This window comes from Solanum lycopersicum, chromosome 2 (assembly GCF_036512215.1).
Source record: "Solanum lycopersicum chromosome 2, SLM_r2.1".
In the NCBI taxonomy this organism is placed as follows: domain Eukaryota; kingdom Viridiplantae; phylum Streptophyta; class Magnoliopsida; order Solanales; family Solanaceae; genus Solanum; species Solanum lycopersicum.
Window position 1 is genome coordinate 55,983,644 of NC_090801.1, and position 23,725 is coordinate 56,007,368.

General features: G+C 34.2%; 2 long non-coding RNA genes across 2 annotated transcripts; one reads left to right on the forward strand and one right to left on the reverse strand.

Moving 5' to 3' along the window:
- Nucleotides 1-696: 696 nt before the first annotated feature.
- On the forward strand, nt 697-22,890 carry LOC101258220 (uncharacterized). Its single transcript, XR_740113.4, has 4 exons — nt 697-942; nt 2,531-2,623; nt 2,748-2,817; nt 22,432-22,890. It is a non-coding gene; the product is annotated as an uncharacterized lncRNA (long non-coding RNA).
- On the reverse strand, nt 18,407-19,898 carry LOC138341786 (uncharacterized). The gene is made up of 2 exons (XR_011214729.1): nt 19,802-19,898; nt 18,407-18,779 (listed from the first exon to the last, which is right to left on the reverse strand). It is a non-coding gene; the product is annotated as an uncharacterized lncRNA (long non-coding RNA).
- Nucleotides 22,891-23,725: the final 835 nt, after the last annotated feature.

A 23,725-nucleotide genomic window follows, 5' to 3' on the forward strand; every position in this document is an offset into this window, starting at 1 on the left:
AATGACTTTTTTAAGGAGAAAGTGGCATATCATAGTATTTTAATGTTATAAATTTTTATTATTTTAATTTTGAAACAGTATAGTAATCTTTTTCTAATATCATTTTAATTTTTACATACTAAGCTTTCAATGGCCCAATTTGCTTTCTGATTTGAATAATTGAAGCTTCTTATTCATTTTCATACTAGGTAGTCAATTAGGAGTTACCTTTGGTACAACCAAGACACTTTGCTTAATAGAAGAATTATTTTTGTGCCATCACAAAAAAGAAAAAAACAATATAAGTGTTTGACCTTATACATTTTTAAGCTTTAATAAAAAAATTAAAATAAATTTGAGTGAATGACTTCATAAATTTATTTTGCCTTCAAATTATTGTGGTATACAAACATTGGTAATAGAGATTTTTATGTACACAACTTCATGAGTTTATATGACACACTAAAACTTTGAGCTTTAATATTAAATATATCACGATCCAAAATTTTGAAGTAGAAAATCAATCTTACACAATTAATCTATATTTGAATATTGACACTACAAGATCCAACCATTTATGAAGAAGAAAATATACATGAATAATTTACGAGACGATTTTCTATCTAGTTTTATATTTAATTAATCAGATATCTTTAAAAAAAACTTTATTAATTTTGAGTAAAAATATGACATCAAAACCTAACAATTCTAAAGAGATTGTATTGAATTCATTTTGTAAATCATCTGACTATTTCTAATCAATGTGAAATTGTAATCTAGTCTAAAACAATGTGTTGCCAAATCTCAGGGCTTTTTAACATGGTGATGGTTAGTGAGAATGACCTTTCTGACATATATAAAGAGGAAGTAGGTCATTTCATTGGGGAGCTTTTTGATCTTTGAATTCTTGGAGATGTTTATCTATAGCTAAATTGGAAAGGATTTAGAGAATTTCACCATTAAGTTTGCATCTTTCTACTTTTTCAATCTTTAACTATGTTTATTATTGCATTTAATCTTGTATTTTCTTTCTCTTGCATGAGTAGCTAAGGCCATTGTCTGGGGTTGTTGACTCTTATGGGTTTTGTATGATTGAATACTAGTTTATCTTGCTTATTATTACTTGAGATGTGATTATCTACTTGTTAGATTCTTCTTTGTGATTAATTTGGTGGTTGCAAGCACTAGATGAGGCCCTACCTATGCATTTCTTGCTTGAAATAATGGAAATTGTATTGAGTTTTTAATGAGTAGTAAGGAATCGATTATATTGAGGAATCGGTTGTGCTTGATTAATGAATTGAACATTTTCCCTACTGGTAAATGTAGGAATTGGGAGATTCCTACTTGAATCTATCAACTGGGTCTTGATATTTTTCCTTGGGTTTGGAAGAACTTTTGGGATTAGCTTCGTAGAGTTGGAAAATTGTGATAAGTAACTATCAATTGGATCATTTTCATTGATCCTATGTATTTGAGCAAGATACTTGTGTTCGTGAACTAGTTACGTCATACTGAGGCTACAATCCTGGGATTCCTCTCTTAATTGAAAAACAAAACATTGTTATTGCACTCCAAAATGTTCGATTAAATTCTTGACTTAAAAAAAAAAGTCTAGTTTTAGAATTAATTACTCAATCACTCTTTCATTTGAAGAAAACTTAGAACTTATCAGTAGGTAGCAATTGTGGTCATCTGTTAGGTGGGAGAGGCAAGGGGCTTGTCTCATATCCTCTTCTCCTTATTATTAGTAGAATTTAGCAATCGCAGTTTCTTATTCTTCTATGTATTTCTATTATCTGCTGCTTCATTTTTCTTTGTATCTTGATATGTTGTTGTCTTTTTTTATTCTTCTTGCAATCTTTCTCTGGGTAACCTCCCTTCTAAGCTGAAGGTCCATTGGAAACAACCCATCTACCCCACACAGATTGTGTTAAGGTCTTTGTACATCTTACCCTTCTCAGACCCACTTGTGGAATTACATTAGGTATGTTGTTGTTTTTTGCCTTGGAAGTCAATCAAGGCTAATTTTGTTTAAAGGGCTATGCATTGCCTGAACCATTGCTGCTCGACTTTTGTTATTGTTTCTTCTAGACATGGCTTTCCTCACTGTGAAGTAGTTATGCAATTGGTTTTTTGACTTTCTGAGTGAAATATGAAATACGCTGAAATTTTGAGTTGAAAAATTCCATTTTGTATTTTTCACTAACGGAATTAATCTCATTTTGTTTTGAGTTTGGCTTTTGGTTTATATTTTGGGGGTTTAAACTTGTACTTTGTTGACAGTTGAGTTCCTTCACCGAATTGTTACAGAGAACTGAAAATTTCAAAGTGCAATTATCAGTTGTAAGATAGTTATAATTAGATTTTTCCAGTAGTTAATAACAATCTTTGGTTGAAGAGAAGCATATCCTTGTCTGGTTAAGTCTACAATGTTAAGTGTAGTATTAAGAGAATGTGTTAACTTAAGAAAAACCTATCAAAGTTAAATGAATTAAAGTTGGTTTTATTAGAATTGGTAGCTGTTCTGATTTTCTGAAAATGTTCTTAGGGCACATGAGGAACCGGCCTAACATATTTTCAATTGAAATTCCAATCAAAGACAAGTTCTGACCGGTCATAGTGCAGTGAAGATTTTAAGAAGGTCTATCTCTTTTTATTTCTTTTCTATATAAGGAAAGTTCAAATATCATCATATAATAATCCAGAAATTGCAATAGAAAAGAAATAAGGGTTGTTTTTGATGATTTTTCAATCTTTTCTACTAGGTAATCTAGTATTCTTATGCATGAAGATAATCAATTAGGTTGTTGTGGTCGGACTCCATTTCCCCTCCAGGTAAATTTCTCCCCCAACCATAAGCATAATAATTAACTCCAAGGTTCTCTGCAAGCTCTCTAATCTCTTGATTATCGCTGACGAAGTGGCTTGCTTTATTCCGACAACAATATGGATGTTGGATGATGATCTAATGTTTCTGGAAAAGGTGTTTTTGTCTTTCTGTTTAGTGTGTTGAAAGGAAACCGTTTTCTGTTAAAGAAACAAGAGATTATTTTTACTACTAGCAAAATATTAGTGGTAGCCACAGTTTACTGTTTCCTTGTGCTCATGTGAAGTTGATTGTTTCAATGTTCTTTTTGGGCTGCCTTTTGTTCTTTAGAGTGTCATTTGTATCTATCCTTTAAAAGGCTAGTGTCTACAAATTTATGGTCTAAGAAGTGAACTTTCTCCTAAGATCAAAATAGGTGAATAATTTAGACCCCACTTGTGGGATTTACACTGGGTAGTTGTTGTTGTTCTAGCAGCAACATATGTAGCGCTAACCTCAAACTTCTGTCAACCTCGGACTTCGATATTTTTCAGCTTATAAGAAATGGTGCTGGCATTATGAACTCTTATGAAGCTGTACTTCTTGTTGTTTTGTCTCACTGTCTCATTAAAAGAGGAAATCTCTCCCCTTTTCTTTCGCCTTTCTCTTGGTGAATCCTTTTATTTTATTTTTCGAAATGCCCTGATTGAAAATCCAATGTACTGATGGTACCTCCAACACTGTGATCCATATGCATCCCTAGGTTCCTTGACAATTTTTTCCGTGGGATTTAAATTATCTGTTAACATACATACAGTAGTCTTTGATTCCTCGATTTCACATGGATAAGTTTTCTTATGTGAACAAATTTCAGTCTCCTTGGTTCCAGGTTTCTACACTTGTGATCATTAGTGTATTTCAATGTTAGCTCTTCTGATTCAGTCTCATTTCCCTATATTCCTATCTTACATTTGAAAAGAGGTAGTTTAGCCATAAACTTCTGTTTAAGTCTAATGGCCTGTATTCACTGCACTTATAATCATTTAGGATGACTAAAGGAATTTCTTTCTGGCCATTGTCTTGACAGAGCGATATAAGCATTGAAGGGAATCCAAATGAACACCAGCCATTTAAGGTTTCAATCTTTTCAGTCAAGTAGCATACTAAATATCAAGTGGTCTAATTCTTACATAATCCAAGAATTGTATGAATGATTTTCCTTCAATAATTTCATATGCCGATACTTCTGCATAGTTATTTGGTGATAAACCACTTGTTTAACTTCTACTTTGTACTTGCTTTATAGATAGACACCTGTGATATATGTAAACAATAATTTTCCACTAATTATAGTTACCGTTCAGTGCCCTCTCAAAAATCATAAAGTTCAGATTTTCAGCTAACCAGATCTATTCCCTTTTTCACTCGGTTTTTCTTTTTCTTATGTATATTGACTTTGTGACATCAATAATCTTTTCGCTATCAACACTCATGTTTATGCTGGTTTAAATGTGTGGGATGCTCCCAAAAAAAAAAGAATAAATGTATACTGTCTGTTTAGTTGTGTTAGGAGTCCAGTCCTCCCCACCCCTCCTACCCCTCCATTTTCTTTATTTACTTTTAAAGATCTCAAAAAGGGTAGTGCCTTATATATGTAACTTACTTCGCCATCCAATTTTCTTCTCCTACTTTGTGATAGCTAGGTCCTCATAACTATGAATTTCTCGATAGACTGAGCTGCCTGTATCCAACATTTACACCAGAAGAAAAAGCTGAGAATTTCTTATATATCCCGTGTCTGAAATTTCTGTAATTTCAGGAAAAAAATGAATACCTGACTCATTTAAGCCTTTTCAGACATTGAGCTCACATTGTGTTCTCTGTTGATATTTATACTATTGTTTTGTTAAGGTGCTGACTTGGACCTCTTTGTGTGTACAATCTAGTCTAACCATCCATACCAGGAACACACATCAAAACACCTTCCTGCTCTGAAGTTGCTTCATTAGTCTATCCATTCAATATTGTCTCAACTTCCATATTCAAATTGTCCAAAACCTTATTCCACCGTACTGAAAATGACTGAGTTTCCACACACGCTAGAGTCCTACCAAACTCCGAAATAACGAGTCTCACATGGCTACTAGCCCCAAATTTGAAATTCATACCAGTACTTTCTCCTCTATATGTAATCCATAGTCAAACCCACCATGTTATGGCCTCACAGCTCAATATATCAGCTACCATACTTCCGATGAGCAACTCTGAGAACAACCTACCCAATAGTAGAAAAACGAACTCTCTCAGTTTTCCTAGCAGAGGCACAAGTGGAATAGAAGACAATAAGGAAACAACTGAACAAAAACTAAGCAAGAACAAAACAAAGGATACCATTAAAAACAATTGCCACACTATGCTGCCCTACAGTATAAACCCATCCGTTTCTCCAAAATAAATTAGTGGATGCATTGACAAGTATAATCAAACTAGAGCAAAGATCACTATAAAGCTGCAACAAGAGAACTATAAGGTGTTGTATTTATTTGGCTAAAACATTAACAACATGGACTGGAAAAAGATCATCGTCTACTTATTAGTAGTAGGATTTAGTCATTCCGTGGTTTTGTTATTCTTCTATGTGTTTCTATAATCTGTTGCTTCGTTTTGCTTTGCATCTTGATAATTCATTGTCATTTTTTCTTCTTGCAACCCTTCTCTGAATAACTTTCCTTTTGAGTATTGTTGTTGTTTTCTTTGGAAGTTTTTCTGTTTTGAGTAAGGTAACTTTGTATTAAAGCTAGTACTTAGGTAGTACTGAAAAAACCAATTTACAACTGGAATAGATACAAAATATACCAGATATGAAACCAAAACTAAGTGGTTCCTAAGACATCTAGGATTGATTCAGTGACACTAGAATACAATTTAGTGCACCAAAAAAAAAAAAGCAAAATGCATTTTAGCTTAATATTCTGTACTAAAATCCTCCTTCCACAAGACATCTGTCATTTCTTTTCTTCCAAATAGTCCACCAAATACATGATGAGATGATCCTCTGTCTCTCTCTGTTTCCTGCACCCGCTCCTGCTTCCTCCCAGCAAAAAAGAGTGTCAGCAATCTTGCTAGGCATTGTCTAGGCTATGCCTCTAAGATTGATGAAAATCTTCCATAGTTGATCTGTAATACTGCAGTCTAGGAACAAAGGGTCTCAGCTTCATTTTCGGAAAGAAAACATCTAGAGCAGAGATCAATATTCCTTTTGATCAAATTTTCATGTGTCAAAACTGCTTCTTTAGCTGGAAGCCAGGTGAAACAAGATACTTCGTAAGGTATCTTAGTCTTCCAAATATGCTTCCAAGGCCAGTTAGTAATATGTGGCCTACCTGGTTCAAAATCCTATACCCTGAGTTGACCTTATATGCTTCTACTTACATGTCCACTCCACCATGGTACTCTGCACCTTCTTGTAACCCTTGAAAATCCTCCAACTGGTTAAACAATTCCACAAGTCTAGGTATCTCGCAATCATTCAACATTATTTTAAATCTGAGGTCCCACTGTTGTTGTGTCCACATCTCAGCAATTGATTTATGTTGGTCTAAGGCTATAAAAATATATCTTGGAACATGTCTTTAAAGCTCCTTTTCTCGATTCATTTGTCTTTTCAAAACCTAGTCGTGTTCCCATTAACCACTGTGATGTGAGAGTGATTTTTGAGAAAAGGCAGTGGCTTTTGGAAGTCCTCCAAAGATTGATTCCGTATGGAGTATTGACCTCCTTTGAGACCCAACTGTCCTCTTCCCTGTACTTGCTCTTTATGACTCTGCTCCATAGTGTTTGAGATGCTTGTGATTATCTCCAGAGCCATTTAAGCTTCAACATTTTTCTATGATGCGTCAAATTCCTGATGCCAAGTCCCCCTAGTATCTTGTTTCTGATGATTTCCTTCTACTTGACTAGGTGTAAAGCTTTTTACCCTTATTCCCTTGCCAAAGGAAAGATATCTTGATCTTGTCCAGCCTATGAATGACTCTGGGAGGGATTGGGGATAGGGAAAACATATAAGTAGGCGAAGCATCCAAGACAACATTAATCAGAGTGAGTCTATCTCCAAGGGACAAATACTGAGATTTCCATCTTGTCAATTCCTCTCGCACTTCTCCAATACTGGTTCCAAATTCCTTTGGATTTAGATTTTGCTCCCAAAGCATACCTTAAGTATACTGTTGGTTACCCACTTTACCACCTAGGATTATAACCAGCAGCTCCATATGACTGATTGATGGGATAAATGTGGCTCTTCCTTCGGTTGATGTGAAAGCCTGAGATGGCCTCAAACAAATCTATTATCACTCTCAAGTTCTTCACCTGTTCCTCTACTTCACCACAAAATATTCAAGTGTCATCAGCGTACTGAAGCTGAGTGATTTCCGTTCTTCGATTATATTTTCTGCCCACTTCAAAACCTTTGATCCATCCATTTGTATTGACCACCTTTACCATGATGTTAAGACCTTCCATGGCTAAAATGAACAAGAGTGCGGACATGGGGTCCCCTTGTCTGATCCCTAGCTGAGCATTGAAAAAACCTTCAGGGCCACCATTAACAAGAATGGAGAACTTCAGTGTTGAGATACAGAACTTCTCCCATTTGACCCATTTAGAACCAAAACCCATTTCCTTAAGAACTTGCAAGATAAATTCCGAATTGACAGGATCATAGGCTTTCTCAATATCAAGTTAACATAGAATGTCAGGTTTAATGTATCCACCACCCTCTTCAACTTTTCTGTCAAGACTTTGGAGACCAATTTGTAGAAACTCCCTACTAGACTATTGGTCTGAAATCTTTCAACTCTTTTGCCCCTTTCTTCTTGGGTATCAGGGCTATATATAGGTAGCATTGAAATGTTTTACAAACATCTCTTTAGAATGGAAGTTGTGAAAATCTTGCATGACATTATGCTTCAGAACCTCCCAACATTTGATGTAAAATCCCATAGGATAACCGTCTGGGCCTGGGTCTTTGTCTGCTGCACACATCTTAAGACAGTATAAACTTCTTGTTCTTCAAATTCTCCCTGAAAAACTTCCTTTTCAGCTTCTTTAATTCTAGGACAGTTGTTGATGTTTACAGTAGGCCTCCATTCTACCTCCTCTATTTAAAGCTTAGTATATACTTTGACTATATCTTCTTTTATTCTTGCTGGTTCCACAATATTCTCCCCTTGCACATCTAGTTTGCCAATATGGTTGTATCTCTTATGAGCATTTGCTGATTGATGAAAAACCTTGGTGTTTTTATCACCCTCCTTGAACCATAGTGCCCTTGATTTCAGTCTCCATACACTCTCCTCATTTTTTAGAACTTCTTCCAATTCCAAATATAAAATTTTTTTTAGCAGCTTCCTCTTCTGTCAGGATCCTTGAGTCCAGAATTGAGTTGATTTGCCATTTGGTTAAGCAATCTTGACTTTTGAAGTTTCAGATTCCCTTGATCACACCTACTCCATTCCTTGAGCTTCCCTTTGAGGGCTAAGATGTAATCAGGTCTCCCCGAGAACTCCAAAGAATTCCACCAGTCACTAACTTTGTCCACAAAACCTTCTTTTGTCAACCACCAATTCTGGAAGTTGAAATAAGATTTTGGGACCTCCCAGCTACCACATTGAAGTTCAATCGGCACATGATCAGAAACCAGCCTTTGCAAAGGCACTTCTTTTATGTTACTAAAGAATCTATCCCGTTCAGAAGATAAAAGAAATCTGTCTATCCTTGAAGCAGCCTCTTGATTATCTCCCTTAAACCATATGAATGAGCCATCTTCCCACTGTGTGTTGACCAATTCCATATTCAAGGCTCATTTTGTTAAAAGGTCTATACATGTGATTGCTTGAACCTTTGCTGCTCGACTTTTTTTCTTGTTTCTTTTAGACTCGTCTCACTTCAGTCTGAAATAGTTATGCAACTGCTCTCTTTATTAATAGAGTGAAGTATGGAAAAACCTAAGTTTTTGAGTTGAAGTTTCAATTTTATTCTTTTCACAATCTGGATAGTTTCTGTTGTTTTCAGTTTTCCCTTTGGTTTTTATTTTGGGTTTTGAACTTGTGCTTTGATGGCAGTTTGTTATGATCGAACTAATTCAACCCAGAATTTAAACTAAACAAATCAAACTGAACAGTTTTTGGGGAATTTTCTCGGGTTTATATTAAGCATAACTGAATTCTATTACAGATAGAAACTACTAATGCGAAATGGAATTAACTGAATCTCGGAATCTCCATAAATTGGGTAAAATTGTAACTGTAATAGAAGAAGAAAGAGGAGAATATAGGGATAGAAGACGAAGAAGAGTTTAGAGAGAATTGAGGAAGGTGAGGAAAATACCAATTGATTTGTTTACCAATTCTTAATAAAATAAATACCAATTAATCAATGCCCTTCTTTCTCTCTCCGGAACTTAGTTATAGGATGCTCACGTGCAATCACATCCCTCCAGCTTCATTAACTCCAATTTAATCTCATATTCCAGGTGCTATAATTCTATTCGTCATTTTTTTATTCTTCACTTAGCTCATTTATTCAAATCATGACATTTGAACTGAAAATTTCAAAATGCAAATATATCAGTTGTAAGATTGTTACAATTAGATTTTCTTCAGTAGATAATGACACTCTTTGGTTGAAGAGAAGCATATCATTGTTTGGTTAAGTCTATAACATTAAGTGTAGTATAAAGAGAATTTGTTAACTTATAAAAAATCTATCAAAAATTAAATGAATTAAATAGTAAGTTTAAATGTTACAGTTTAAAAAAAAATTAAAAATAGTAAGTTTAGTAGAATTGATAGCTGTTTTGATTTTCTGAAAATGTTCATAGAGCATAGGATGATAATTGGTAGCTCTTTTTGATTTTCTGAAAATGTTCATAGAGCATAGGATGATAATTTTTCAAAGACTATAATTTGTTTTCATAATAAGTATGGAATTCTAAAGAAAAGACATAATAGCTATATGTCACCAATCTTAATTCTAGTAAAATATGGTAATCATCCTCTCCGCTATCTAGCACTACTTTGATGTCTTCATTTCTTCCTCCTTTCCCTCTTCAGTGGATTTCTCCCCAACAATAGTCATCATAATTAAGTCCAAGGTTCTCCGAAAGCTCTCTAATCTCTTGATTTTGTTGACAAAGTTGCTTGCTTTATTCCGACTATAATATGGATGTTGGATAATGATCTAATGTTTCTGGCAAAGGCGTCTCTATCTTTCTGTTCAGTGTGTCGAAAGGAGAATCCTTATCTGTTAAAGAAACAAAGTGATTATTTCTACCACTAGCAAAATATTAGTGGTAGCTACAATTTACTGTTTCCTTGTGCTCATGTGAAGTTGGTTGTTTCCATGTTCTTATTGAGCTACCCATTGTTCTTTAGAGTGTCATCTTTGAAGCTATCCTTTGAAAAGTTTCAAACAAAAGTTTCGCTAGTGTCTACATATTTAGTGGCTAAGAAGTGAACTTTCTCCTAAGATTAAAATAGGTGAATAAACCTCGCTTTCAAGCAGCAATATATGTAGCGCTGACATAATGTTTTAGATACATAGAATAATGTCCATTTGTGCAGAATAAGAGATTGTGTTACACTTCTGCCAACCTCAAAGTTTAATATTCTGAAGCTTTTAAGACATGTACTAGCATTATGAACTCTTACAAAGTTGTACTTCTTGTTTTTTTATTTTTTTTGTCTAGCTGTCTCAATAAAAGAGGAATCTCCCCACCCCCAGTCTCTTGGTGGATCCTTTATTTTGTTTTCAGAATGCCCTGATTGAAAATCGAATGGACTAATAGTACATGTGTTCCTTAACAATTTTAGTTTGATGGATTCAATAGATCAGTTGGAATGCATAAACAGCAATCTTTGATTCCTCAAGTTTTACATACATAAGTTTTCTTATGTGGACAAAATCTCCTAGGTTTCTTGTTCCTACACCTGTGATCATTAGTGTATTTCAATTTTAAATGCAAAACTACATCTCACTTCAAGGGAAATTTTATTTTCTTATGCTGGTGGTACTTTGTTATATCTTTTAGCTTCTCTGATCCCGTCCTAGATTTGTCCTGGCCACTATAGCATGCTCATTGCCCTATATTCCCATCTTACGCTTGAAAAGTGGTAGTTTAGACACTAACTTTTGTTAAAGTCTAAAAGGCCTGTATTCACTAACTTTTGGTGATAAACACATGTTAGTCCTCATACTATATTCAACGTTGATCTATCATATTTCAGTTTTATCATAAAGACTGGATTTTTAGCTATTAATCTCACTTATTTCTTCACCGCTGGGCCGGGTGAGGTATATTGAAGTCTTCAATCTATTCCTTTTTTCACTTTGTTTTTCCTTTTTCTGATATACATTAACTTCTGGATATCAATAATCTCATTTCTGCCAACACTCATGTTTATGCTGGTTTAAGTGTGTGAAATGGTTCAAAAAAAGTGTTTAATGTTTGCTTAGTTGTGTTAGGAGTCCACTCCTACCAACGCCTCCCTACTTCTCTTTTTCTTTATTTACTTTGGAAGATCTCATAAGGGGAGTGCCTTATATATGTAACTTACTTCGCGATCTAATTTGCTTCTCCTATTTTGTTGTTGCGAAGTCCTCATAACTAGTAATTTTCTTTAGACTGAGCTGACTATATCCAACATTTGCACCAGAAACAAAAGCTGTATATTTCTTATATATCTCGTGTTTGAAATTTCTGTGACATGATTCTCATTTCAGTAAAAAGTGATATCTGTATCATTTAAGCCTTTTCAGACATTGAACTCACATTGTGTTACTATATTGTAAAGGTTCTAACTTGGGCTTCGGTGTCTGTACACAAATGTCATTGACATTATAATGATTACTTGCGTCAGTTTATGAATGGAACTCTATACCAGTTAAAACAATGCATGAAATCTGAACAAAAATATTAAGAACACATTGGGAAAAGATAAAACTTCATTTCGTGTACAAGTGGCGAGCGAAAGTTTTATGCATACATTCTTTTTTTCTTCAAAGAAAATTGTGCTTCCAACCAATATGTACATTTAAATCTAAAGGAAAACCTTATAAACTCTCCATATTTAGCTAGCGCTAACATAATGTTTTAGATATAGATCTATGCCCACTTGTGAAGAGAAAGAGATTGTGTCATACTTCTGCTAACCTCAAACATTGATAATTTTAAGCTTTAAGGATGGTGCTACATTATGAACTCTTACAAACTTCTTGTATTTTCCCTGCCTCTTGGTGGATCCTTTATTTTGTTTTCGGAAATGCCCTGATTAAAAATTCAATGGACAAATGGTACTTCCAACACTGTGATCCATATGCATCCCTATGTTTCTTAACAATTTTGAGAATTAGTACTGTTGTATTCTTCAGCATTGGGAATGCTGGCCACCATCAGGAACAAGTTACAAAACAAGTAGACTCTAGCTTTACAAAGCTCCTAGAAATTCTACTAACTCCTCTATTTCCTCTATACAATTATGTTTACACCAAAAAATTAAAGTCTCCAGGCAGTTCCATTTCACATCATGGACTGGTCTGATTTTGTCTTCAAAACACCTTCCATTTCTCTCCCTCCAGACTGACCACCATATGCAAGAGGGTATTATCCTCCACCATTTTTTCTGACTTTTACTTCCCCCTCTTTTCATCTAACAACTCATTAGATCGGCTGTATGTTCCGGCATTGTCCACACTGTCTTTGTGAGACCAAAAAACATGTTCCACAATTGGGCAGTGAATTTACAGTGTAGAAACAAGTGATTGTTTGTCTCCCTAGTCTCATTGCACAAAAAACATCTAGTCACCACAACTCTCCCCTTCTTTTGTAACACTTCATGAGTAAGACATGCCTTTCTTACCACTAGCCATGTGAAACATTTCACTTTTGTAGGGGCTTTGTTCTTCCATACATTTTTTCATATCTTTAGCTCTTCCTCCTGCATAATGCTATTTTCCCTCTTGTATACCTTATTTACAGTGAAACTTCCTTCTGAACTGTGTCTCCATCTAAGTCTATCAGGCTCCATTATTGTCCCACAAAAAGTATCCACTTCTTTTAGCAGGTCAACTACTCTTTCTACCTCCCAATCATTTAAGTGTCTTCTGAAGTTTAGATCCCACCCCTGGGGGGACCAGCAATCAGACACAAAAATTTTAGGGTCGCTAGATAGTAACATGAGATCTGGATGTTTTTCCTGCAGTCGTACTTCTCCTATCCAATTAGCCTTCCAAAACCTAACATTGTTACCATTGCCCACTCTGAATTTAGAATTCTCCTGGAGCTTTGACCATAGACCTCTGATAGCCCTCCATACACCCGTCCCATAAGTGCAATTCACTTCATTTGAGCACCAAGGACTGTTTTGTCCAAACTTTTGAATAATTACTTCCTTCCAGAGGGAAGTTTCTTCATCACAGAATCTCCAAAGCCGTTTCATCAAAAGGCTTCTGTTTTGAATTTCCAGATTCTTTATTCCTAATCCTCCTTTTTATTTTCTTAATTGAGTGACCTCCCATTCAACCAGATTACACCTCCCCCTCTCTTTGTTGCCTTTCCACAAAAAATTTATTCTTAGTCTATCTAGCTTGTTCACTACTCTAGCAGGAATAGGAAACAAAGACATCACATATGTAGGCATAGAGTCCAACACTGAGTTTATTAGTGTGACTCTTCCCCCAAATGACAAATATTGTGCTCTCCACCATGCTAGTCTCTTTTCATACCTTTATACAATGTTGTCCCATATCTCTACTTCTTTGTATTTCCTGCCTAGTGGCATGCCCAAATACATAGTAGGCAACATGCCCACTTCACACCCCAACACAATAGCCAAGGACTGAACATTTGTTACCTCTTTGATAGGGAAGATACTACTTTTCCTCCATTTCACCTTTAGGCCAGAAACAGCTTCAAATACCACCAATATGACTCTAACATAGGTAACTTGTTCAACGGTAGCTTCAAAGAAAATTGCTTCAAAGAAAATAATGGTATCATCTGCATATAACAGATGGCATACCACCCTCCCTTATTCTAAAACCCTTGAGCCAAGTGTTGTGAAGTGTTATTCTCATCATGCGACTGAACCCTTCCATAGCCAAAATAAACAGGAAAGGGGATAAAGGGTCCCCTTGTCTGAGTCCCCTTTTCGAAGGAAAAAACCAACAAGTTCTCCATTCACTAAAAGGGAGAACCTAACAGCTTCAATACAAAAACTGATCCACTTCAACCACCTATCCCCAAACCCCATTTTTTCAGAGCACTTAGCAAATAGTCCAAATTCACATGGTCATACGTCTTTTCAATGTCTAGTTTACACATTAAGCTAGCTACCTCTCCCCTGATCCTGGTGTCTACACATTCATTTGCTATTAAGACAGCATCCATGATCTGTCTCCCTTTAACAAAGGCCATTTGATACTTATTCACTAGGCTGTCCATCACTTTCTTCATTCTCTCAGTTAGCACTTTAGCAATTATCTTGTAAATCTCAGAAATCAAGCTAATGGGTCTGCGATCCCTTAGTTCCTCTGCTCCCTTCCTTTTTGGTATAAGGGCTACATATTTGGCGTTCAAACTTCTTTGGAAGACTTGATGATCATGGAAATATTGCATTGTCCCCATAATGTCACCCTTAATAACCTCCCAGAAAGTTTGAAAAAAGTTCATATTGAAACCATCAGGGCCAGGTGCCTTATCAGTTGCACATGATTTGATGTTGTCCCATACTTCCTCCTCTTTAAAATTTCTTTGTAACCATTCTGATCTTCATTGGATATAATTGCTGTATCTTGAGGATGAGATCAGGTCTCCATTCTTATGCTTCTTTATACAAACCCTGATAGTAACTCTGTGAAAAAACTTAGTATTTTTGTCTCCACTCTTCAACCATTGTATTCTTGATCTTTGTCGCCAAGCTATTTCTTCCTTCTTAGATTCCTCCTCAAAATCCATGGCAAGGTCGGTCTTTTGTACTAGTTCATCGTCTGTTAGAAATCTTTGTTCCTGAATGACTTCCCATGCACTCAACTGTTGCATGATATTTTCTTTCCTTTGCTTCCAATTGCCCCTATAGTTTTTGCTCCATTAGATCAGCTCCTTTTTGAGAAGCTTTAGTTTGTTGGCTAATATGTAAGAAGGTCTGCCAGTGTTAGGAAAAGAATTCCACCAGTCTTTCCTATATCTTTAAAGCCTTCAACTTCTAGCCACCAATTTTAAATTTTAAGTATATCTTGTGCCAATTCCAGTCCCCACATGTGAGTAGGATAGGGTTGTGATCAGACCCTATTCTTGGAAGAAGAGTCTGCTTGACCTAGAGGGAAGCATCCTCCAGTCTGCCGAGTATAAAAATCTGTGAATCCCTGAAGCACTTTGTAATTTTTCCCCTTCTCCATGTAAAAGATCCTCCAAATAAAGGAGGATTCACCAGCTCCAAGTTACTAATGCACTTTGAAAATTCTGCCATCGCTCTAGAAATTCTATGGCAGATTGATCTCTCTGAGACAAGCCTAGTAATATTGAAATCCCCACACACCACCCAAGGCCCCTCAAAACTGTTTCTATTAACTTCAAGTTCAGTCCACAGCTCCCTTCTCACTACTGGATTACAATCAGCATAAACTGCACTCAGGTGCCATGTTAACTGCTGATTAATTTCCAGTGAACTTACAAGTGATCACTTGACTAGCAACATTCACCAGTTCCCCCTTCCACTCTCTTTTATCCCCACATAATCAAGATCCCTCCCCTGGTCCATTGGATTTTATAAATTAGGTGACAATGTGGCATTAGATACAACAGTCTTTGATTCCTCAAGTTTACATGGATAAGTTCTCTTATGTGGACAAATTTCAGTATCCTAATTTCCTAAATTTGTGATCATTAGTGCATTTTAGTGTTTAATGCAAACTACATCTAACTTCAAGGCAATTTTTTCTTGCTAGAGTTGGTGGTACTATGTTATATCTTTTAGTTTCTCTGATTCTGTCCTAGATTTATCCTCAATTATTATACTTTATTTCTCTTCTTGTTTCTCCACATTGCTCAAGTATCAACATTTTGACAACTATATACTATGATTCTTCTATAAACTACTATATTTTAATGACTCCTATCGCTTTTCTCCAGCTAAAAAGGTCAGTAGGATGATAGGGGAGGCACATTGTGTGCATTCACTATCTAATATCCACTGTACATCCCTTTTTTTTACCTGTTACTTTGTTTCACTCACTTTCACTTGAGAAGTCATGACCAGTATTTTCTGAGGGCAAAGGCAAGTATGAGGTGTATTACTCAAGGAGACCACTGCCTTCACTTCTTTTTTTTTTTTGGTAACTAACAGTTTCAATTAATCACCAAAGTCGTCTGTACAAGTTCCATTGTCCAGCTTTATACACAGCTGAATATCTCTAGTGCCTGCCCTAAGACAGCAAATACCAAATCAACTTAGTAGTCTCCTTCAGCTTCTTCCAAAACATGTGCATGTTCCTCTTTATCCATATGGGCTGTACAAATTCAGTATATATAGGTTTGAAGATCTGAGCTGCATGTGACTTCCCTTTAGCCTGTTTACTGATTCAATGTACATGTTGTTCCTAATTGGTGTATCTACGCATAAATCCTCTCATCCATGTGACTAAACCATCCCAGAACCTATTAGTAGTTTGACAGTGCAAGAGCAGGTGATCTCTGGTTTCCTCATGAGTGCGGCAGTAGACACATTTTCTATCCATAGTCACTCCCCATGCTAGCAATCTGTTCACAGTCAAAAGCCTCCCATGTAAGGTTAGTCGGAAAGTGAACTGTGTCTTATGTCTTACATCATTACCAAATCCTAGAGGCTTCCATATTACCCTCTCTTGGTCACCTATCAACTGCAAGTATAGTTACTTTATCATACTTCCAGTTATGTAGGAACTAGGCCATATGTGCAGTTTCTACCTACTTTCAAAGAGCTTCCTCACCATTCAACTTGCCTGTTGTGGCTCTTGTGCTTGCACCTAAGTTGCTCGGACTCGAGTGCGGGTATCTGAGACGGATGCGAATTCGAGGGTCGGATTCGGCAAAATCTAAATTTTAAGCGGATTCGGCAAAATCTAAATTTTAAGATTCGGAGGTGCGAATCCGAGTATGCATACGGGTGCATGGATACGGCTGAAAATTTTAAATATTATAAAAATATAATTATAAAGACATTCTTATTATATACTAGTTCTCGACCCGTGCTTTTCACGTGAATATCACTATTATGTATTTATTTAAGTTACTTCTATGCATATTTTGCATAAACTATTCAAGTATTATCAAACTCATCATGTATTAATAGAAAATTTTCAATTAAATAACACTTAAAAGTATAAAAACACGAAAATAAAGAATTTTTCTTTTCATAACAATGCAAAATAATACATAATTACAAAAAAAATATGGGTTGCATACCAATCAATTTTAGACAACCATAATGTAATCCCAAAATGAAAAAGAAAAACATAAAATCATAATCTAACATAAGAAAGATCTAAAGAAATATATAAGTCATATCTTATACTGTTAAGTTTAACAATTGAACTATATTTTAAGAAAACTTCTCTTTTAATTTCATAATGAAGCTATTTGTTCTTCTCTCAGTTCGCTTCTTAACGACTTGTATTCATATCATAAATCTAAGAAGAAGAAAAGAGAATAGTAGATGATAAAAGAAAAGGATGTGATGACGTAGGAAGCAAGTAGCTGGTATTTATAGTGATATTTGATTGTCCTTTCACATACCAAAATTTTTTAATGGTGCACATTGAATCATGATAGATAAATTTATTTTAATTTCAAAATTCAAAGAATCACAAAATTTGAATAGTTTCATATATTATTGTTTTATGATAGATAAATTTCACAAAATTCGAAGTTTTCCATACATTATTGTTTTCTACTCTAATTTGATTCAACCTAATTAATTATAATTATAATGTCATAACTAAAAAATTAAAGTGTAGTTGTTGGACTTCATATTCTATTTTTATGTAATTAATTATTAGTACTTAAAAAATAATTAATTTATTTTAATTAAGTGGAGTCAAAATGGTAATTCAACTTTTAAAGTTAGAGCTTCTCACTTATAATAATATATGATAATTAATTATTATTTATAATAATATGATAATGATAATTAAAAAGTTGAAGGACATTTTCTTAATCCAACTTTAGACAAAGCATATACCCACTTATAATATAAAATATAATAACAATTATATAATATGATAATAAAAAATAAAATAATAATAATAATATAATATATGAATGGTATATGATATGATGATGGATAAATTATTTTTATTTTTCATAACTTTTAAAATTCTTCCGTTATGAGAGTTATGATTAAGATTAAAAATAATATCAATGTACTCATTTATCAAGAAAATAATAATTTAATTATTAAAGGGCTAAAGAACTTAAATTCTGTCATTATGTAATTAAAATATTTGTATTAATTAAATGATTAATCCAATTTTAATTTAGTAAAAAGGCAAAATTGTAATACAACTTTTTACTTTGGAGCTTCCCACTTATAATAATATATGATAATAAAGTATCACAAAATATTTATGAAATATATATAATAATTATTTGCATATTTTGGTATAATTGCATACAAAATAAAAGAAGTATAATTGTGAAAGAAGAGAAACCGTAAAGAGAGAGGTTTTGAGATTGTCTCAAGGTGCTTCTTTTGCAAGGAAAAGGAGGAAACAAATAGCCATTTGTTCCTCCATTGTAGAGTGACTTCTAAGGTGTGGCATATGTTTCTTAATCTCATCCAAAAACCATTGGTGATGCCTGAGCATACGGCAGATCTTCTAACCTGCTGGATGAGAAGAGGTGGTAGTAAAAAACAGAAAAAATGGTGGAGCTAGTCCCTTCTTGCATATGGTGGTCAGTCTGGAAGGAAAGAAACAATAGATGTTTTGAGAATATCACTAATCCAATGCAGAAAGTAAAAGAAAACTGCATTAATACTTTATATCTTTGGTGTAAAGAGCAGGGTATAGATGAGGTAGAACAACTTATAGAATTCTTAGGCTCTCTGTAATTATGATTACTTGCACTGTAAATTTTTTGATGGTTAACAGCATACCCACATTGCTGAGGAATATAACTTTACCTTGCTCAAAAAAAATTGTGAAAGAAGAGAGGGAATATAATAAACATTAAAAGTATAATTTATTTTATATTTAAAAGGATCTAGAGAAAACCCTTCGTCTCTGGTTTTCTTTTTCAAGAAAAAACTGAAGAAACTACTTTTTCAAGAAAGATGAAAAAGCTCTGTACTTCCTGTAATTTTTCAAGAAAAAACTCCTCTTTCTTCTCCGTACTTTTTTAAGTTTCATGTACTTTTTCAATCTTCATCCTCTTTAACTTTTTCAAGCTTCATCTTAAAAAGTACTCCGCCTCCCATCGAAAGACGTCGACGGGAACTAATTTCTTTTTTCCCAAATCTTTTCTCGCCTCTGGTCAAAGTGTACGGATCAGATTAATCGAATCCAACACGCACCCGCGCTCGCGTCGAGACGGGTTCATCGGCAAAAATGAAGAGTCCCCGCATCATAGGCTTGCACAAACAACTGACCTTTAATGTTATGTGTGAACCCATTTAATCCACAAGAAAATAATGCAGAAGCGAAATTATAAATATCAAAATAGAAATTGAAAAATATGTGAAATTAAAGAATGAAAATTTTCAATTTCAAGATAAAGTGCTAAGAAACCTAATTAATCTTAGTATTTAAAGTTAGCGGATTAAGACTAATTATGATACTAATAGAGTCAATTCAAGAACTTAGATCAAAAGTGATCTAGACCCTTATTATGAAGAAATCAGAGACAAGAATTAATATAAGACTAATCACCTTCTTTAATTTACGAATAGAAACCAAAGTTATGGAATTAAGAATTAATCTTACCTCTCAAAGAATCGTTCTTATAAGGTTGTAAGATAAATCCATATATACCACACAGAAAGTGTAAAGAAGAGAAACCTCTCAAAATAATATTAATCATGTCTATTCAAAATAAAGTCTACCCCTATATATATGGAAAACTAGGGGTGTGCATCGATTGGTTCGGTTTTATGTATTATCAGTTCGGTTATCGGTTTTTTGTTTTAAATATGCTGACCCAATAATAAATCAATAAGATATTCTTTATCAGTTTTTGGTTTATCGGTTTTCTATCATTATTGATTCGGTTTCCGATTTACCCAATAAGAAAATGTTCGTAAAATATTATATGGCTTCTCACTTTTCTAAATGTTTTGATATAGTGAAACAAGAAAGATAATGAGAAATTGCATACGAAGACTATAATTACTTGTTACCACCAAAACATAGTATGAATTTTTTTATGTTAATTGAATTGCGGACCTTTACAAACTTGCAAATGCTACAACCTACAATTACAATCTAAAACAAAAACAAAATAGTCCACTAAAATCAAATAACTATAATTGTGAACCCTTTACTTTAATCTTTAGGTTTTCAGTAAACAGTAAAAATTAGAATAGTGGCCTAGTGTGAAGTTGGTAGAGTACTAATAATTTGATATTGTTATAATGTCTAATTATATGTTAAATTATTAATATTTAATAATTTGGAGGGTAAAATAATAAATTATTATCGTCTTATTGGGTTATCAATTTATTCAATAACCCAATAATAAATACCCATATCAAACTAATAACCTTATAATTTTTTAAAAAAAAATTCAGTAACCCAATAATATTTTTTCGGTTCAATTATCGGTCGGTTCGGGTTTTGCACACCCCTAGGGAAAACCTATTCTAAATAGAATAGGATTTAAATCCTACTTTTAAGTAAACTTTAAACTAGGAAAACATGAAAACTTTTTAAACTAGAAAATTTAGACATGAGAAGTTTTTAAACTAGGAAAACTTTAAAATAAAGAAGTTTTTAAACTAGGAAACTTTGACTTTATCACTCTTTTATTGGGCTTTGTGTGGCCCAATCTTCTTTCTTTTGGGCTTGAATTTGGACACCTCTTTCGTGATAAACATATTCTTGATTTTGTATTGTAGCCCGTCGACTTTAATACAAGTAGGCTGACATGGATTCTATCATGTTCTCTATCCCAACATACTTTGAAGGCTGCTTTGTTCCAAAATTTCAATTTCATCAACCCCAGCCTCCTATAGACTTGGGAATACAAACTATCAATGCTTTCTTGGTTACAGTATTAGTACCTGACCAGAGATAGCTTCAATTGTTTGAATTACTTTAGAGGGTAATACAAACATATTTGCCCAGTAAGTTTGTATGCCGAATAACGCAGTTTGGAAAAGTTGTGCTCTCCCCGCATAAGATAGTCTTTTTGGCAATTCAAGAAGTAATCCTAGCCACCATTTTGTTAATCAGAGGTTGCCATTGGATCAATGAGATCTAGACAAAGGAATTCCAATTTAAAGAGGGCAACTCTCCCTTTGTGTGTCCCAGGTGTGGTAAGATAAGAGCCTGAATTTTCTGAGGGACACCACCAATATAAATGACACTCTTTGTACTATTTGCTTGTAGTCTTAAAGTTTCTGAGAGATCTTGAAAGCATATGTGTAGTTGCTTGACAGACTCCAAATCGTCTCGAGGATAGTAATAGGTCATCCATCTGCAAATGAAAAATGGGTGATTCCCTGTTTGGACTATTTAGGATGGAACTTAAATAATTTCTGCTGCTTTACTTGGTTGATGATTGAACCTTCTACTCAGGTATCCATGGACAAAGTAAAAAGAAAAAGGGGACGTAGGATCTCCTTGTCTTATTAGTTCATTTGTTGCATTGAAAGGCTCCGAACGGCAGGATCCCCATTATCATGATGTAATAGTTAACCATCTTCACACATTCCATTACCCATCCAATGAATCTCCACCAGTCCACAGAGTCATAGCCTTTTATAAGTCAATTTCATCATCCCTCTTTGTTTACATTATCTAATACTATCTCTGTATATTAGCTCACTCTCGTTGTATTGTGTCCCTTTGTCCCGACCATTGTAGCACGTGCATTGCCCTTAATTCCTATCTTTCATTTGAAAAGAGGTAGTTTAGACGCGAACTTCTGTTGCAGTCTAATGGCCTGTATGGCTTTATTTACTTCACTTAACGTCATTTAGGATGACTAAAGGAATTTTCTTCTGGCCATGATTGTTGTCTTGAAAGAGCATTACGAGCATTGAAGGGAAGCCAAATGAACACTTGCCATTTAAAACTTCAGTATTTTCAGTTAAGTAACTTACCAAATATCAAATAGTCTAATTCTTAGACAATCCAAGAATTGACTTTCCTGCAGTAATTTCATTATACCAATTACTTCCGCATAGTTGTTTGGTGATAAACGACCTGTTTGACTACTTTCTACTTGCTTTGATAGATACACACCAATGTTAAATATGTAAACAACGATTCGCCACTAATTGTAGTTAACGTTTAAGACTGGATTTTCAGCTATTAGTCTTCGTGATATCCATGACACTTGAGTCCTATCAGACATTATTTTCTTTGCTGATTGAGCGTCTTTGTGTGAACAGGTGATGAAATTTGATGGTACTGAGGCTGATGTTGAGCTGATCCTACACCGAGACCGGGCTTCATAACATGTTGACGAATTAAGGCCCCTGAACTGAGGATTCGATTAGTAGAAAGGACGACTTTGTCTCCTGCAATATCATGCAAGAAAGCTCTATCTTGGATGATTTTAGCCCACCCTCTATATGGGACAATAAAAGTACCTATTATCATAAACAGGATAGAAAATAATCCTCATGGAATATCTCAGGATCATTATCCTTTTTTTACCCCTGATTTTTTTTCCAGAAACTAATCTGTTGTTTGTACATCAGGCTGCTGGCAAGTGATAAGTATCACAAATTTTAGGGCCCGTTTGGCTATGCGATATGGTATCATAATATTGTACTATGATATGAAATCATGAGACGAGACACGTGATATGAAATTTTGGTGTTGTTTATTTTCTTATAAACATAAAATTTCCATAAGTTATAAAACTATTAAAATATCCCCAATTGTTTATTTAATATTATCAAATCAATAAATAATCATAAAATCGTATAATAAATTATGACAGTTATTTGTTGTCCACTTAAGTAATTGTTTCATCAATATATTTGAGTAAAAATGAAACACCTTTCACAGGCTCTTCAAGATTTTATTACTCAACAATCATGAAGTGTGAGTTAAAGTGATTATATATGTTAGTGAGAATAATAAATTTTATGTCGGTGAGAATAATAAATTTAAAACAGTAATGATGTGATCATAAATTTTATTTACATGTGAAATAAATGGTTAGTAGTTATAAATGTGGAGTTGTTTTAACAAAATATAAACTCGTTGATCAATTTTTGTATTTAAAACATCTCAAATTATGATATGGTATCACCATGTGATTTCATATAATGATTTTTGGAGAATATGGTATCACATCTCATGATACAGAATAATGAGATGGAATCAGCGTAAAATGACATGTTCAAACGCTGATTTAATTTGTAGTTACTCATTTAGTTGAAAGGTGGCATACATATTATATACTGTTGCCTGGTCATATAAGGCCTAATTTTGCAAAAGGAATTTGTACCTCTATCTGGGAGATTATACAAAAAAGACTTCATATAGTATATGATAAGATTTGCGTACATACTAGTAGGAGTTTGATTTCTAAATTACCATCAATATATTGTTGTTTTAATGCATGATGTGCATTCCTTTAATCTGTGAGGTAAAAAAAATTATTCTCTGTCAAAAGATTTTCTAATAAAGTTTTGAACTATTTGGAAGTTATTCAATTGGAATTATGAGAGT